General features: G+C 43.9%; 1 long non-coding RNA gene across 1 annotated transcript; it reads right to left on the reverse strand.

The window, feature by feature from the left end:
- Positions 1 to 4,791: 4,791 nt before the first annotated feature.
- Positions 4,792 to 7,965, reverse strand: LOC134428976 (uncharacterized). The gene is made up of 3 exons (XR_010030516.1): positions 7,855 to 7,965; positions 5,283 to 5,410; positions 4,792 to 5,082 (listed from the first exon to the last, which is right to left on the reverse strand). It is a non-coding gene; the product is annotated as an uncharacterized LOC134428976 (long non-coding RNA).
- Positions 7,966 to 17,844: the final 9,879 nt, after the last annotated feature.

Raw genomic sequence — 17,844 nt, forward strand, 5'->3', positions numbered from 1 at the left:
TGCTGTGGAAATATGTGAGATCTAGAGATGCCTGGGGACATCAGGAGAAAGGGAGGAATTCAGGAGAAAAAATTCTAGCAAAAGGATTTTCAGAAAATATGTCCATGACAGGTAAGTACAGTTCTTCCCCTGAACTCCTGGGAACCCACACTGTGTCCTGAAGCAGAGAATTTGGTTTGATTGCCCTGAGATTTGTTTGGTTTCCAGAGCTCATTGTGCATCCCTTGCACTCTTGTAGAGTTTACTTTGTTTTATTCCTGTTCCCTTTTCAGTCCTGCCTGAAAAATCACTGAGCTTTCTAGTACTGTAATAGGCATCATTAATAATAATACCTTTAAATTATTCTAGTTAGTCTTTTTAAAGCATTTTCCTGACTACCTTCTTCTTTGCTAATTGCCTTTCTCCAGTGCCCTGAGGAAACCTGCATTTTCCAGAAGTTCTGAAGGGAAGGATAGAGGACTTGGCTCTGATATTTATACATTTTTCCTAAGTGTAGAAGATTTGTCAGCTGCTGGAGAAGAAATACAATTTTTTATGGCCCTATTTTTGCCCAGAATGGAGAAGTAATGGCCAGAGAACACCAGGGCTTTTCAGACCATCAAAAAATCAAAAGTTCTGGGCTTTCCAGACCATCAGAAAGCCATCTGCTCTTCCTCCCCCTTCCCATGCTGCTTGAGGCCAGGTGCCCTGGTTAAACTGGTTAAATTATTGGTTAAATAATGATGGGGATGCCATGAAGAGGCTGAGATGGGGGTTCAGTAGCCCTGAAGTGGCTGGAGGAAGGGTTTGAGGTTGGTTTGGGGTCCCCCTCAGCCCTGTGTCCTCAGCAGGGCCACTCAAGGACTATTCAGAAATTCAGCACTATTCAGAAATCCCTTCCAGAGCTTTTACCAAAAACCCTCCAGACCCTTGAGGTGAGCTGGCACTCAGAGAGTCAAAGCTGGGCAGGAAGATCTGGAGAAGGCTTCACTTGCAGGTGTTTGAAACCAAGGAATTTCTGCGACACTTAATTGAAAAATGATCATTTTCTGGTAAACCATAACAAAAATCTCCAGCTATCTCTGAATCCAGCTTTCCCTTTCTTGCAGGACTTTTTTTCTCAGCTGTCTTCCCCCTTGGCTGTGCCCAGCCTGCAGGATTCTGAGCTCTGGAGCTGAGGAATTGTTGGTGATCAGGGTGCCCTAAATGCCAGGAGCAGATGCAATAAAGAACTGTTCCTTTCCACTTGAAATGCCTGTTGCCTTTGCCAGGCAGCCAACACTGTAAATTCATTCTGACTATTTAAAAAAGACCTTTTAGAGCTTTTGAGTGGTTTCTGGCTTATTCTGTAGCAATAAAACCACAGTGGCTGGGAGTCAGACGTTCAGGACCTCACCAAGTAACTCAATACAAGATATTTGGGAGCCTTGTGAAGTGCTTAGGAACAAGATAATTATACTGGCCTTTATCCCATTGTTTTCCTGCTCATAATCACAGTCCAGGGCTCTGTCTGGTGGCATTTGGGATTAATGTGGAACAAAAAAATAGGGCAGGGAATTGCAAAGTGGGAATCCCACCTGCTGGGGGGTGGTGGAACAATGGTGTGAAGAAAACAGGGGAGGAAGGGAAGTGAGGAGGTGAATTTTCCTTCTTATCCTGCAGAAATTCCCTTCTAGTCCTGCAGATAGCTTTCCTTCTTATCCTGCAGATTTTTCCTTCCTATCCTGCAGAATTTCCCTTCTTGTCCTGCAGAATTTCCCTTCTTATCCTGCTGCACAGCACTCAAAGAGGAGCTCAGACATGGCTTGTCTTGCCTGGTTATGTGAGGGCACTCAGGTGATGGAAGGGTCCTGATGATAGATGATTTTCCTGATTACTGGGACCCAGTTTGCCAGCCCTGGCACCTGAGCAGGGCTTTTCCATGCAGCAGGGAAGAATGTGCTTGTGAAGGCTGATAAATGGTCTGTGAAGATTGGTCTGGTACCATTTTGGCCTTCTGGGAATGAGGACCCCATTGCAGATCAAATGTCTGATCTTTAAACTGGCATAAATCAGCATCACTCTAGCAAAGTTAATGGAGTTGTGCTGATTTACACCAGCTGAATTTATACCATCAAAAATCATTCATTTGCTCTGTCTCTTCTCCGCTTTTCCCCCCTCCTTGGATTAGAAACGAAGTCTGTAAAGCTAATATGGTCCCTGCAGCAGCATAACTTCCACAGAGTGTTTGCTTGAAGAGGTTAAAAGCCCTATAAACTGCTTTACATTCTCTAATAATAAAATGCAGATGCAAAGGGGAAGGATTTGATGGTCAATTAATACAGAAACCATCCAGTGCTTTGCATAGGTCCTGCTCCTTGGCTTTGAAATACTATGCCCAATTAAAACCTTCCCCAGAACTATACCAAGATTAAAAAAGTAATAATAATCTGCAGCACTCTAGGTAGCACGCTGCACTTTTCAGGCTGCCTCTGAGCTATGCCTCATAAACTCTTGGATAAGATTTGTCTGGGTGTTTCCAAGTGCAACTGCTCCTGGAGCAAAGCTGCAAAGCAGCATTCAGCAGGCAAAGCTGGAGAGTTATTTTATGGGGGAAAGGAGGAGGAGGGGGGTAAGGAAAGTGTTGAGAATCCCTCGTGCATTCCACTGAAAGGAAAAGAAAATGGTAGTTCCTGTAAAGGTTCTGGGTTATCCAGAGGGTGCTGGGCTGTGCCCACAGAGTGGCTCTGGTGTGGGCTGACACAAATTCCAGTGAATTTGCAGCTGGGTTGAGTGATGGCCACTCCAAAGGAACAGTGCAGGCTATCCAGACATTATTTGGTGGATGGCATCTGGATTTAATAGTCCAGAAGGCAGAAGAAAAGCCTTTCTCTAGCAGAGCTGAAAGGGCAGTATGTGACGGTGTTCACGGGGGTCCCAGGATGAGGGAAGAGATGAGAATGTTGACTCCATGTTTTAGAAGGCTTGATTTATTATTTTATGATACATATTATATTAAAACTATCCTAAAAGAAGAGAAGAAAGGATTTCATCAGAAGGCTAGCTAAGAATAGAAAAAGAATGATAACAAAGGCTTGTGACTGACTGAGACAGTCTGGACAGCTGGACTGTGACTGGCCATTAATTCGAAACAACCACATGAGACCAATCACAGATGCACCTGTTGCATTCCACAGCAGCAGATAACCATTGTTTACATTTTGTTCCTGAGGCCTCTCAGCTTCTCAGGAGGAAAAATCCTAAGGAAAGGATTTTTCAGAAAATATCATGGCTACAGGCAGAAGGTAGTTTGGGCAGTGAGCAGCACCCACAGTAACCAATCAGTCAATAATCAATATCAGCCGTCCCCTTCTTGTCTCCAGGGTTTCTCACTGACACCAAGAGGGAAATATATCACCGTGTTTTAAGGCCCCTAGTAATTTACTTGCTGTACAGTGTGACAAAAAGGAGGAGAAGCAGAGTTCTGCAGAGGTTTAGATGTCTGGAGACACTCCCTTCTGGAGTCTCTCCAGTAGCATTCAAAGGTAAAGGCATCTTGAGCCATAATGTGAGCAGGAGGAGAAGGAGGAGAAGGAGAAGGAGGAGGAGAAGGAGAAGGAGAAAATGAAGGAGAAGAAGAAGAAAGAGAAGGAGAAGAAGAAGATGACGACGACAGGGGCTACACCATACTAAAAATCCCAAAACCTAAATTTCTCACCCAAGTGACATACTGTACTACCCTCTATTATCTATTTCACGCCTTGGTAAATTCTAACCAATCCCGAAGCCTCAGAAGCCCTCTCCATGGGTGCAGGTTAAAGGCACTGTTTCTCTGGGGGTCAGAGCAGACAGAGCAATGTTCCCCATGCTCTGGGTTCCCACATAAACTGTCTGGTGGGGCAGAATAGCCAGGCTGTCTGCTCTGCTGCACTCTGACAAGGGCTTCCCATCAGGTCCCACCTTGGCTGACTCACTGCACACTGCACAACCTCCTGCACTCAAACCATTCCAGGCAGCAGAACTCTCCAGCTGGGCCTGGAACCAGCTCCCACCCAGCACAGCTGGCGAGGGAATCTGCAGCCCCTCCACATGCTGATAGCTCACACAGAGCACAGTGAGGGTGGTGGGTCCCATCTGGCGTGCCTGGAGTCATCCAATTCTGTTCTAAGCACTGGGGTTCAACAATGGCTGTTTGGGCTCTGCTGTTGATTGAATGGGATTTGTTGTCCATAATAAAACTCTTGGCACATGATCAGTCACTGTATATAAATCCAAATTACACAACTAACAGCCACAGTCCTGTGGAACAGCTCTGAAACACCATCAGAGCAGGGGCCATCTCAAGCCAAGGGATTCGGAAGAGCCATGAGAAATCTGGCAGTGCTGTTCAGGTCCCCCCCAGGTGGACGTGCAGGTGGAGAACATGGCTGGGGGTTGTCCTTGAGAGCTCCTGGCCGATGTCTGAACCCCAGCACAAAGGCTGGGATGATTTCTGAAGTACCTAGAACCAAACAACAGAAGATGACATGACACTCTGTCCTTGAGGCCACAATAAACAGCATCAAACAGTTTAACTCTGCTGGATTTTACTGGCAAAGCAGGGCAGGGGCCTGCACCAGCAGCATGTCCTCCTCCCAAACCCACAGGGATAAAGCTGACAGAAGCCCAGAGGTCTCAGTCACACCAGTGGCTCCATAACCACAACAAGATGCATCACAGCCACCCTCTGAACACTGGCACCTTAAATCAGTGTTAATTTAAATGCCACAAAACTACTTGTGAGCTGTGACTGAGCAAGATGTCCTCAGGAGAGGAGGTGACAGGTTTGCTCTACTGCTATACCTGTTGGTGGTTCAGTTTAGGGGAGATGGATCTTCTTTCCTCTTTCTGGAATTTGAGGGCTTGATTCAGGTGCCTAAATGCAGATGTCCACATCTAGTGCCCCTGCAGATGTGGCAGATGTGGCAGCTCCACACTGAGGTCTCATGGTGGCATGATGGGCTTAGTGGGCAACCAAGCAGTATCCAAGCAGGAATCCAGGAGGAAAATGAAGGTACAGAGTGAGGGCTGTGGGGAGGAGCTGAGCTGCTCACACGGAGATACTGAAGGTGCTTAATAATTCAGCTTATCAAAAGGACATCAAGAAGTATCTTATTAAAGATGAAGAGCACTTACTAAAGATGAGATATAACAGAACTCTCTTTAATCTAACAGACAAAGCCATATCAATATCCAGTGTCCGGAACCAAAATTAGACAAATTCAGACTGCAAAGAAAGTGCCAGTTTGTAATTGAAAGAGTAATGAGCCATTGGAATTACTCACCCTGGGCTGTGATGAATTCCCCACCATCTGAGTGGATGCTGTGCTAAAAAGCACCACACTGCAGACACATATTTCAGTGTTGGGGAAATAATGGTAAAGCCTTTCCAGCTTGCATGAGGGTTTTTGTGCTGTAAAACACAAACAAAAATATCAGACTGCTCAGTTACAGATGGAGAAGGAAAGCAGAGTGAAAGTGGACAGCCTGTGACAGTGAGGCCTTGAGAGGCTGCCTGGAACAGAGCTGGACAGAGTTAAAGAATAATGCAGGGATTTATTAAAAAGATCTTCAAAGGATCCACCTTGGGCAGCACAAGAGCCCGGCCAGGGCTGCGCCCAAGATGAACCAAAACGGACTCAGAGTCAGGAGTTTTCACACTTTTATAAGTTTTGGTCCATTTAGATATTGGGGTTAATTGTCCAATTCCAGCTCCAGGTGATGCAGTCCCATCTTTCCAGATGACTTTTCTGCAATGACTGCCCAAGTTTGGATCAGCTGTGGGGTTTGGGGAAGTTGAATGCATGCACTCCTTTCCCTGGAGCAGTGGGTACAGCCCTGCCTGAAGCACAGGATGGATGAGGAATCCATCCCCCACTTTGGGAAATACAGCAGTCAGGATGCCAAGAGGGTGGTCTGCCTCTTGATTCAGGAGACAGAATTCAAACTGAAGGCTCCATGTGGAGCAAATTAGCAAAAACTAATTCTAATCCATCCCACGCTGGCACAGAGGCGCGTCAGCCCTGCTTGGAGCTGCACCTCCCTCCAGATCTGGGCTGCTCCTTGTCCTCCGTGGAGGAAAAAAAAGGGATGGGGAGAAGCTGCCTGGCAGTCAGTGTGCAGCTGGTCCGAGTTACTGAGCCTCTGGAGGATCAGCCACTTGCCCCCGTGCCCCTGGATAAATCACAGCCTCCTCCAGTGTGCTCAGGGAAGAGCAGGGCTTGGCTTTCCCAGTCTTTACAGAGATGGGGCAAATCAGAAGCATTTTAAAAGAGTTTGTTCCATTATCAGTCTCGATCAAGGGTGAGACATAAGGGATGTAAAACTCAACTCCATTCCATCAGAAGCCAATCCATTTCCTGCTAACAATACCTTAGAGATGTTTTTCAGCCTATTAGCTTTTTGCCCCAGAATGCTGCTGTTACTTCTAACACCAATCATCTCTATTTTTACCTATATTTAAACCAATATTTAACACCAATCACCTCTATTTTAACCTATATTTAATACCAATCACCTCTATTTTTACCTATATTGTAGCCTATATTTAACACCAATCACCTATATTTTTGCCTATATTTTAACCTATATTTAACATCAATCACCTCTATTTTTACCTGTATTTTTTACCTATATTTAACACCAATAACTTCTATTTTTACCTCTATTCAAACCAATATTTTGCACCAATCACCTCTATTTTAACCTATATTTAACACCAATCACCTCTATTTTTATCTATATTTTAACCTATATTTAACACCCATCACCTGTATTTTTTCCCCACGTGGTCCTGCTACAATGCATCTTTCCCACTTCTAATTCTCTAAAATATCTGGTGTTTTTGCAAAGCTCCATTTTGCAACTTGTTGAAATTTTTTTCCAGTTCAATCTCTCTCTCCACAATGTCATCTCTATTCCATGGCCCTCCTAAGCCAGCACACCTTATCCCAGAGTTTGCACACAGATGTACAAGGCCGTGTGAGCTTTCTGTCAGGTTTTGAGAATTTACAAATCCATTTCTCACATCTCCCCCTCTTTCTTGAACTGTAAAAACTTCTTTAATGGTCTTATTCATCACCTGCTGCACACAGTGGAGTACACAAGGCACTGTTACTAATACTGCTGCCATAAAAATCAATATATGGAAAGGTTTAGAGTCTGCCTGGTTAAGGAGATGGAAATACTGAGCCCCTATCAGCCTGGGATCATCATCATCATCACCCTGTTAGGGAAATAAGTATCTCCTACGTATTCTTTTGTATAGTATGGTATTTTTAATATAGTATTATATTAATATAATATAGTATTATATGATTGTTTTATATTAATTTAATATAGTATTATATTATGAGTATTATAAAGTAATAAATTAGCCTTCTGAGAACATGGAGTCAGATGCATCATTCCTATCTTCATTGGGACATTCCCTGCAAATAAAATTTTATAAATTGTACAAATACAATTCTTCTCCATGCCAATTTTAATTGATCCAGTTGCAGAGATGCATTTTTTCCTCTGGGGCTCCTGTACAAAGGATGTCCAGGAGATCTCTCCCTTGTGCAAAGCCAGCATTGTTTGTTTGATAGCAGAACTTTCTCTAATTTGATCCTTCCTGCCCCCATTTTACACAAAATAAAACACTGGGATCCAAACTAACTGGCTTGAGGGCAGAAGATGGCTGTAAAAATAAATGCTGCTGATATCAACACCCAACAGTATTAATATTTGATATTTTGGTCTCTCCAATTTGCCAGTCAAGTAAAGCAGAGAAGGCAGGACTTGCCATGTAGAGTTGTCCTCAATGCTAAATCCTGCTGTGAGCCATCAGAGCAAATAAATCCATTTCTGTCTTACCTTGTGCTCATGCAAATCACCACAGCAGTGGAATTAAGCTGCTGTGAGCATGAAGCAGTGGCACCACAGGCAAGGAAAGCTGAACTTTCAGGGTTTTCCCTGAAAACTACCAGTTTGCAGGGAGTTAAAGAGCAGGAAGCATGTTCCCTAAGGCAGAGACCCATTTGGAATAAATCTGCTTGCTGGCTGCACTCCTCACTCTGGCAGTCACCTCATTACAATTCAGGCTAAGTTCTGCAGCATGGTCAGCTTTAACTAATAAAGATCTAGCATGGTACCTTGATAATCTCATTAAATGGAGAGGTGGATTTTGGTGGTGGTTGCTGGAAGAGGAGAAGAAAGAGGAAAGGGAAAGGGAAAGGGAAAGGAAAGGAAAGAAAGGAAAGGAAAGGAAAGGAAAGGAAAGAAGGAAAGGAAAGGAAAGGAAAGGAAAGGAAAGGAAAGGAAAGGAAAGGAAAGGAAAGGAAAGGAAAGGAAAGGAAAGGAAAGGAAAGGAAAGGAAAGGAAAGGAAAGGAAAGGAAAGGAAAGGAAAGGAAAGGAAAGGAAAGGAAAGGAAAGGAAAGGAAAAAGTTTAGAAATTCCAGATCAAGCCATTTCAGTTTTTTAAAGGTGTGTGTATATAGGTATACGCAACATATACATACATGTACATTCTGCTAGTTGTTTCTATTAATTCTTCCACAAAAAAAAAAAAAAAAAAAAAAAAATCCTCAGGGATAGCTGCTTTCCAGTCTACAGGGAGCTCCAATAGTGTCATTGATCATGGCTGGTGTCAATCCCAGGGTTCTTCTTGCACCTTGTTGGCATAAAAACTTTCTGCCCCTCCCCTCCCAAAGCCCAGGAGTAGCTGCAATGTCAAAACCTGCTGATTCCAGTGCTTTACCCAGTGTCAGGTTTGTTTTCAGTGACACCAGTAGATGTTTCCCCAGCTCTAAACTAGGATTTAAAAATCCCAGGAATTGAGCATTAATAAATGGCAGCTCTTCCACTTGGAGGGCAAGGCATCACCCACCCTGCTGAGGGAGAGAAATGGAATTTTTTTTGTCCCCAGCCTGCTGTGGCTCAGTGCTGGAGTGTTAATTTTGAAGTGCTGTGAGGATCCACTGGATTTTGGCAGCAATCCTTGGGATGTATTGGCAGCTTCACTCTCTCGTGGTATTTGCCAGGGAGTTCTGCATGGTTACAAACCAGCTCCACGACTGGACACAGCATCCTGCACACCACATTTGGAGGCTGGAACTGATGCAAAAAAAAAAAGAGAGGGAAATATTGATAGCATTTGATTAATCAGTTGGTCAAGGTGGCAGCACAGGGTCTTTGTTGTGCCTTTTGATGTTGTTCCTTCCTCGTGTCACAACAAGGGTGTCGCTGTGTTCTGCTGAGTCCTTCCTTGCTTGGGGCCAGTCATTTATCAACAGAGATTTCCATCTTGGCCTAATAATTCATCTCTTAGTGCAGCCCTCACTGCTCCTTTGTTTCCTCTTATCACAGCCTAATTATTTGGTGAAGGAGAATTTCTGCCCATCCTGGGGCCAGTCAAGAAAACCTGAGTGCCAGGTGGGAGAATGAGAGTGGCAGAGGTTCCCAGGGCTCAGACCCAGGTTCTTCTATGGCAGGGGAGGTTGGAAGAGCCCAGTGGGTCCAAATTAAACAAAAAGTCTCTTTTTTTTCCTGGTTTAACCTTGCCTTTGTGCATTTGTCACAGCCAAATGCTCCCACGTACATCACACCCACGCATCTCCCACCACTTTCTCACACAGACACACTCACATTCTCACACATTCTGCAAAGAAATCCTGTAGATTCGGGGGCTTGGTTTGTTTTTTGGGGTTTTTTTGTGTTTGGTTTGGTGGTTTTTTGGATTTTTTCCTGTTTGGTTTTTTGGGAGTATAGTTTCGGTTTTTTGGGTTTTGTTTTGTTTTTTGGTTTTTTTTGTTTTGTTTCTGTTTTGGGGAAAATTTGGGGGGTTTTTTGGGTTGTTTTCTTTCTGTTTTTTTTTTTTTTTTTTTTTTTTTTTTTTTTTTTGGTGGGGTTTTTTGGTTTGTTTCTTATTTTTTTTCTCCCTGGAAAACCTGGAATAAAAAGATAATAAAAATCTGTATTCATACATACGTGTCCAGTGCTGAGATGCTAGAAAGGGGAATGAGTGGATGGATGAACAGATAGTAATCACAGTAGCATAATTAATAATAATGACAGAAAGGCATCCTGCTCCTATTAGGAGTACATGCATAGCTTTAATCAGCTCTCTCCACCATCCAAGAGGAGAGTTGAACTAAATCAATTGCTGATTTCTATCAGAAGGGTTGTTCTGACCACATTGAAAGAGGGATCCCCTTGGTTCTTTATTTCAAAAAAAAAAAAAAAGGAGAAATTATGAAGTTATTGTTAATTTATTTATCTATATCTAAACCAGGATAATTTCTTTGTTTTATTCAATGACTCCAGTGCAGCCCTGAGGGTGTTTCTAGGAGTTTCCCAGTTTGCTTTCCTCCTTTGCTCCTCAATCTGCTGCCTCTAAAGCTCAGAGCAAAGCTCAGACATGGCCCTGGACAGCCAGGCTGGGGAGAGAACCATTGTGGAGAGCAGCAGGGCAGCATTCCCTGCTGCCTTTGTACCACACTCATTTTATTTTACATTTTGGAATCACCTGGAGCATGTGAGGTGCGCTGTAAAATCAAACTCCCTCTCAGTCCATCTTGCAGCCATTGCCTGGCTCTGAAAGCAGCAATAAATTCAGCTGGGCTGGTTATGGCCACTCATAGCCCTTCAGAACTTCTCTTTAAAGAGAAGTTCTAAAATCTCATTGCTTTATTAAGCATTTCATGCATTTGAATTGTCAGTTGATGTATCACATGCAAAAGAGACAGCGACTAGAATAATAACCCTTCCCAGCATTTCATTTTGAAGCCCCATTTACCTGAGCCTGGCTGCTTCCAATAAATATTTCACAACATGTTTCTCCTCCACAAGTGCACTTACAACTTATGAAGCAAACACAAATGTTTTAATTCTGACAAAATGAGCATTTTTTCATGCACCAGCCTCGATTCAGCACATAGTTCTGTGGCTAAATGGCTTTCTGATTATCGTGTCCCAGGATATTACTTCAACTGAAGTGATATGAAATGTCATTAAAAAGTAATGTTCCTCTGCTTTGACAATCATATTAGTAAACACAGGAGGCTCTGCAGGTTATATGTCAGGCAGGCCGACACTAATGGGTTTATTAACATATACAGCAGCACTTTGTCAAACCTCCTTGTTAATCTAAATTTGCAGGTGACACAAAGAAAGTGAGCAGGGAGAAAGGAGAAGGTGTTTAAGGGCTGTTTAAAGGAGCCAGGATACCCTGAGCAAAGTTGGACATTCCCAGGGCTGCTTCCCTGGGCTCCAGCAGGCCTTGCTCCCAGGGGAAAGGCCTCTCTGAGCTAAAGGACAGCACAGACACCCTATCACTGTGGTATTTTATGAAAAAATCCCTTCACCAGGATTTCTTTTCCAGGGACGCTTCAGCTTCTCCATGTTTTGCTGCTTTGGAATGTGATTTGGAGAATTGCTTACCCAGCATGTGAATTGTTTTTAATTAATGACCAATCACAGCCAGCTGGGTCAGACTCTCTGGTCAGTCACAGGTTTTCGTTATTCATTCTTGTTTAGCCTTTTGAGATATTCTTTCTCTTGCTTTAGTGTAGTTTTATTATATAATTTCTTATGGTACAATATAATATAATATAATATAATATAATATAATATAATATAATATAATATAATATAATATAATATAATATAATATAATATAATATAATATAATATAATATAATATAATATAATATAATATAATATAATATAATATAATATAATATAATATAATACAATACAATACAATACAATACAATACAATACAATACAATACAATACAATATAATATAATATAATATAATATAATATAATATAATATAATATAATATAATATAATATAATATAATATAATATAATATAATATAATATTCCACTGTCACTTTAAAAAATCTATATATATTAAAGTCAAAAATTAAATATACTCTTTTACCCTTGAAAGAGCTGTGTGTCCACATCGTGTTATTTCGTGTCCCATAGTGACATTCACCCTTTGTGCTGCTTCAGCACAGGTGAAGCAGAGAATCTGGGCAGGAGCTTCATCCCAATGATCATCACTCCTCCTGCTCCTCTTCCTCCAGCCTGCAACCTCCCCCTGCACCTTCCCTCTGTTCCTCCTCCCATGACTGCAGAAATGCACCATTGTGCCACTGTGACAAGGCACCTGTGACACAGAAACGGGTGCTGCAAGCCCCCGGAGTGGATCCTGCTTTCTGCTCTGTTGGCAGATAATTACAACGTGGAAGGAAAAAGTGTTTGCTGGAAGCAGGAGCTTAATGGGGTTTACAAAGAATGCTTTGTCCAGGCAGCTACTGGAGTCAATAAAACTCAGTTTGTGCTGCATAAAGCCCTGCAGAGGTGAAAGTCTGAGTTCTGCTGAGCGTTGCCAGGCTGGGAATTTGGGGCTGGCATTCCTGGCTCCTGGCCAATGCTCCATGGAGAACTGGGGGTACCAAGGGTAATGAGGACAATCAGGGTTGTACAGGAACAGCTCCTGAGCACCCAGCCCATGGAATTTGGGGCCAAACTTGTTTGCCAGCATGTCAGAACCCAGGACATTGCTCTGGCTGCCCTGGAGGACTCCAGACCCTGGCAGGGGGCTCAGAGACCTTGGCACGGGGTCACAAACACCTGAGCCTTTGATTTTAACCCATGGAAACAATCACCAACTGTGTGTGAAGAGTTACAAGCCACAAGGGTTTGAGTAGAATGATAGTGAATTAATCACAGGGTGGAAAAGTAGAATTTTGGGATTTGGAATGGGGGTTCAAGAAGGAAGATGGAGGAATCTGGGCATGTCCTGTCCTTCTTCTTCTTCTTCTTCTTCTTCTTCTTCTTCTTCTTCTTCTTCTTCTTCTTCTTCTTCTTCTTCTTCTTCTTCTTCTTCTCCTTCTTCTCCTTCTACTTCTTCTTCCTCTTCTTCCTCTTCTTCTTCTTCTTCCTCTTCCTCTTCTCCTCCATTTTCTGCTGTGATGGTGACACTTCTGGATTGGTTTATAGTAGAGACAGACTGTCTAACAGAGGTGATAGGTATTGGACAATTATTGTAAAAAAAGTACACGTAGTTTTTAGTATAAAAAGCCAACACCACCCCAAGGGCAGGGACTGTGCCACAACCCAACCTGCTGGACAGATCTCAGCAGGTCAGAGAAAGAATGGAATAGATAAGAGAAAATAAACAACCTTGAAAAGCAAAACCGACAAATCTCGACTTCTTTGGTCACAGGGCTGGGAAAAAGGAGACTTTTTAATACCTCAGGAGCCATTTCAACCCCAGAAACCCAAGAGAGCCAAGGAGTGTTGTTGCTGGATTTCTCAGCAGTAGAAAAGCACTACAAACTCTCAGAGGTTTTCTGGTTTGGGGACTCATCATTATTAAGTGCATTTGTCTTCATTTGGTCCCTTCCAGCTTAAACAGTCAGCAAGACTCAGCAGCAAAGAGGTGAAGATGGGATGTATATTTTTAATGCTGGGCTGTTATTTCTTTTTGTGATCCCATTCCTGGTGCTCATGTGAGACATCAGTAGAGGGTGTGGGTGCCAATCCATCCCAAAACAGCCCTGGACCCAAAGATGCTCCCTTGCAGCACCAGGAGCTCCTCCTGCACCTTCAGCTGGGTGTTGTACTTGGTCCTGATGAGCTTTGGATTTCTCAATCTGACACAAAGGCAGTGGGAGCTGAACGTGTTGAATGAGTAGCTTTTAGGGGAGGGAGTTCCTACTCTTTTCTTGTCTTTTCCTTCTTTTCTCCAGTAGCTGCAGCAGGGAAAAAAATATATAGCAAAAGGGAAGAAGGGCCTGGAGCAACAGGTCAGAGAAGAAATAAAGAATGAGAAATGAGGTTACTTGGAAAGCAGAGTTATTTGCTTTGAGAGCCAGCTTTTTTGGTTAAAAAAGGGAAAAAATAATTTTCTCAAAATATCACTTTTTTTTCATTCTTTAAAACTTCAGGCAAATTTTTGCTGTTGCCTCTGCTCAGGGTTTGGAGTTTAATAACCTTGTTATGTTACAAATCCTGAGACTCCACAACTCCTACCCTAGTCCATCTGCCAAGCAGAGAGCATTTCTTGACCTTTTAAAGAAAGGGAGATAATGAACCATTTGGACTGCAGGATGCCCTGGCTGCTTGGAATAAAATCAGCGTGGCTGTGAATTTTGGAGAGGCACAAACATGCAGCCCTGAGCCAGCAGTGTGGCCTGAGCCTTTGTGGTGATCTCCCACTGCAGAAACAGCCATAAAGGCCTTTAAAACACTTAATAAATCAGAGCTCGTGGGCAGAGAGAGGCCTGGGCTGCACAAGGGCTTCAGAAAGTGATTTGAAAGGTCCAGAGAGGGAGGATTTGCCTGGCTGCTGTTGAGTTTCGGCTTGGAACTGGTCAATTTTTCTCCTCCAGAATCCTCTGGGGAAATGTGGGTTTCAGCTGAAGAGGCTGATGCTGCTCGAGGGGAGCTGGATGTCAGCATCTGCTTTCCCTGATGTTGGTGGCATTAGAAATGTGCCAGGGTGTGCCACACACTGTGACCTCAGGTGTCTGAGAGCTCCCACACTGAATGAGAGGAATGTGGCTCTCTGGCCCTTTGGTGAGACCAGCAGGTGTTCAGGGATGATCCTCTCTGTATTTGTTCATGGATGGTCCTTTGTGTGTTTGTTCATGGATGATTCTGTCTGTGTTTTTTCATGGATGACTCTCTTTGTGTTCATGGATGGCCCTCTCTGTTTGTTCCATGGTATTTCCATCTCTCTCCTCATGGATGATCCTCTCTGTGCTTGGTCATGGATGGTCCTCTCTGTGTTCATTCATCTGTTTTTGTTTCCATCTTTCCATGGTATTTCCATCCCTGTGTTCATGGATAACCCTCTCTGTGTTTGTTCATGGATGATTCTTTCTCTGTTTGTTCATGGATGATCCTTTCTGTGTTCATGACCCTCTCTGTGTTTGTTCATCTGTGTTTGTTTCCATCTTTCCATGGTATTTCCATCCCTGTGTTCATGGATAACCCTCTCTGTGTTTGTTCATGCATGATCCTTTCTCTGTTTGTTCATGGGTGATCTCTCTGTGTTTTTTCATGGACGATCCTCTCTGTGCTCATGGATGGTCCTTTGTGTGTTCATGGATGATCCTTTCTGTGTTTGTTCATGACCCTCTCTGTGTTTGTTCATCTGTGTTTGTTTCCATCTTTCCATGGTATTTCTCTGCTTATGAATGACCCTCTCTGTGTTTTTTCATAGATAATCCTTTCTGTGTTTGTTCATGGGTGATCCTTTCTCTGTTCATGGATGACCCTTTCTGTGTTTGTTCATTTGTGTTTGTTTCCATCTTTCCATGATATTTCCTTCTCTGTGTCCATGCATGGCCCTCTGTGTTTGCTCATGGATGACCATCTCTGTGTTCATGGCTGATCCTGTCTGGTTTTGTTCATGGATGACTGTCTCTATGTTCAGGGATGATCCTTCCTGCACTGTTTGATTCACCAGGTTTCTCCCACTGCCTGGGCTGTGATTTTCCTGCCTGAGCTGAGATTTTCCTGCCTGGGCTCTGATTTTCCTGCCTCCTGCACATGGTTGCTCCTCCCACTGGTCTCTGTTTAGCCCAAGAGTTTTTGCCATTTTCATATCCACCAGCTGAGCTACTCAGCCCCTTTTCCCTGAATTTTCCATGGTATTTCCATCCTTGCAGCAAGCGCAGCACAGGAGCACCAAGCTCCTGCCTGCCTCTCCCCTTGCTCCTCCTGCTGTACCTGGGTCATGTTCCCTGGTCTGTCTGAAACCTCACTGAGGATTTGTGTGTCCTTCTGGTGCAGTGAAACCAGAGCCAGGGCCTTGTTCTGTGATTCTTTTAGGGAAAGATGTCATAGTTGGTCTTGATTAAACTTTTAGTTTAATGTTGTTTAAACCATGGTTAAATTATTCATGTCTCTAGCTGCTCATGCAACACAGGAATTTACTGTAATGGGATGGGTTGACATGGCCAGTGTTAAAAACTTGCTGTTGCGCTTGTTAGCAATGAACATGGAAAAATAAACAAATAGGATTGTAGGGGAAGGCCTTTCTTCATTCCCACCACAGTGTAAATGGAGCTGTCATTTAAAATGAAACAGCTTTGGGTTTATGGTGATTCTTGGCCACAGACCTCATGTCATAGCCTGCTTTTCTGCCAAGGAAACATGGGCAGGCTTGCTCTCCTCTAATGGGGAAACACAAAGCATTACAGAACGTGGCCCCTGCCATGGAGGTGGCACAGAGCCAGGCAGAGCAGTCGCTCAGTGCCATAACGAGAAATGATTCAGCTGAGGGAAACCTCCAAAATCAACGCTCACAAGGAAAATCCCAGGGCTGTTTCAGTGTCTGGCAGAGTAAAAGGAACACCAGGCTGAGGGGATTTCTCTGAGATCTCTCCCACTCTGCACACAGTGTTGGCTTTCTTCCTGTGAAGCTGAAAATCCTGACACACTCACACAGCACAGCCCGAGCTGCCAGAGGCAAGCTGGTGTTTGTCACTGGGGGTTTCCTCATTGCCACCATCCCCAGGGGTAAAGCATGGACATCATGGACCATGAAAAATGCATGAGCCTGCCCCAGGGGCTGCCTGGGTCAGATTTAGGGTCAAGGGGTGGCTGGTTAGAGGAGGAGCAGCTGATGGAGGCTCCCTTTGCATTTCCAGCATCTCCTGCTTTGCCATGCAAAAGCTTAGGTGGGGAAGGGAAGGGAAGGGAAGGGAAGGGAAGGGAAGGGAAGGGAAGGGAAGGGAAGGGAAGGGAAGGGAAGGGAAGGGAAGGGAAGGGAAGGGAAGGGAAGGGAAGGGAAGGGAAGGGAAGGGAAGGGAAGGGAAGGGAAGGGAAGGGAAGGGAAGGGAAGGGAAGGGAAGGGAAGGGGGAGAGGAGAAGAGGAGAGGGAAGGGAAGGGAAGGGAAGGAAAAAGGATAGGAAAGGAGAAAGAGAAAGGAAAGGAGAAAGGAAGGGAGAAAGGTTAGGGTTTTTTCATGAAAAATCCTTTCCTTAGGAGTTTTTCCTCCTGAGAAGCTGAGAGGCCTCAGGAACAAAATGTGAACATTGATTATCTGCTGCTGTGGAATGCAACATGTGCATTTGTGATTAGCCCATGTTGGATGTTTCTAATTAATGGCCAATCACAACCCAGCTGACTCAGAGAGTCCGAGACAGAGCCTTTGTTATCGTTCCTTTCTATTCTTAGCTAGCCTTCTGATGAAATCCTTTCTTCTGTTCTTTTAGCATAGTTTTAATGTCATATATATCATAAAATAATAAATCAGCCTTCTGAAACATGGAGTCAGATCCTCGTCTCTTCCCTCAACCTGAGACCCCTGTGAGCAAATCACAAATGCCCAGGATTGACCAGCATTCCCAGGTCCCTTTCCCGGCTCTCCAGCAGCTCTCCATCCTCATGGAGGCCGTGTGTGGTTCTCCCTCTCACTGATGAGCACTGAGGGCATCTCCTGGGGCAGCAGCTGCAGGGGACAGAGCACTTGTGCTGAGCTAATGACAATCTCTGGGAGCTCTGAGGATTTCCTCTGGTTTGTGCTCTGCCCCCAGAATGAGTAAATAAAAGCCTCCTCATTTATTTATGATGCAAATAGGAACTGTGCATTCAGCTCTAGGATTTGTTATTATTTATTTAGAGCCTCTTGTCTCCGAGGCACCGGCAGTTTGCATGCAGCGGGCATCTGTCTGCCTTTATTACCCACAAACAGACATTTTTCTTTGCAGGCTTTGGCTGTTAATGCTGCTGAAAATCTGCTGTGGGGATGGAAATCCTTCCAGCGAGACACAGATCCCTTGGTCCTTGCTCTTCAGAGCAGTAGCAGGAGCTCCAGGTCCCCCTGTCACAGACA

This window comes from Melospiza melodia, chromosome 24 (genome assembly GCF_035770615.1).
Source record: "Melospiza melodia melodia isolate bMelMel2 chromosome 24, bMelMel2.pri, whole genome shotgun sequence".
Classification (NCBI taxonomy): Eukaryota; Metazoa; Chordata; class Aves; order Passeriformes; family Passerellidae; genus Melospiza; species Melospiza melodia.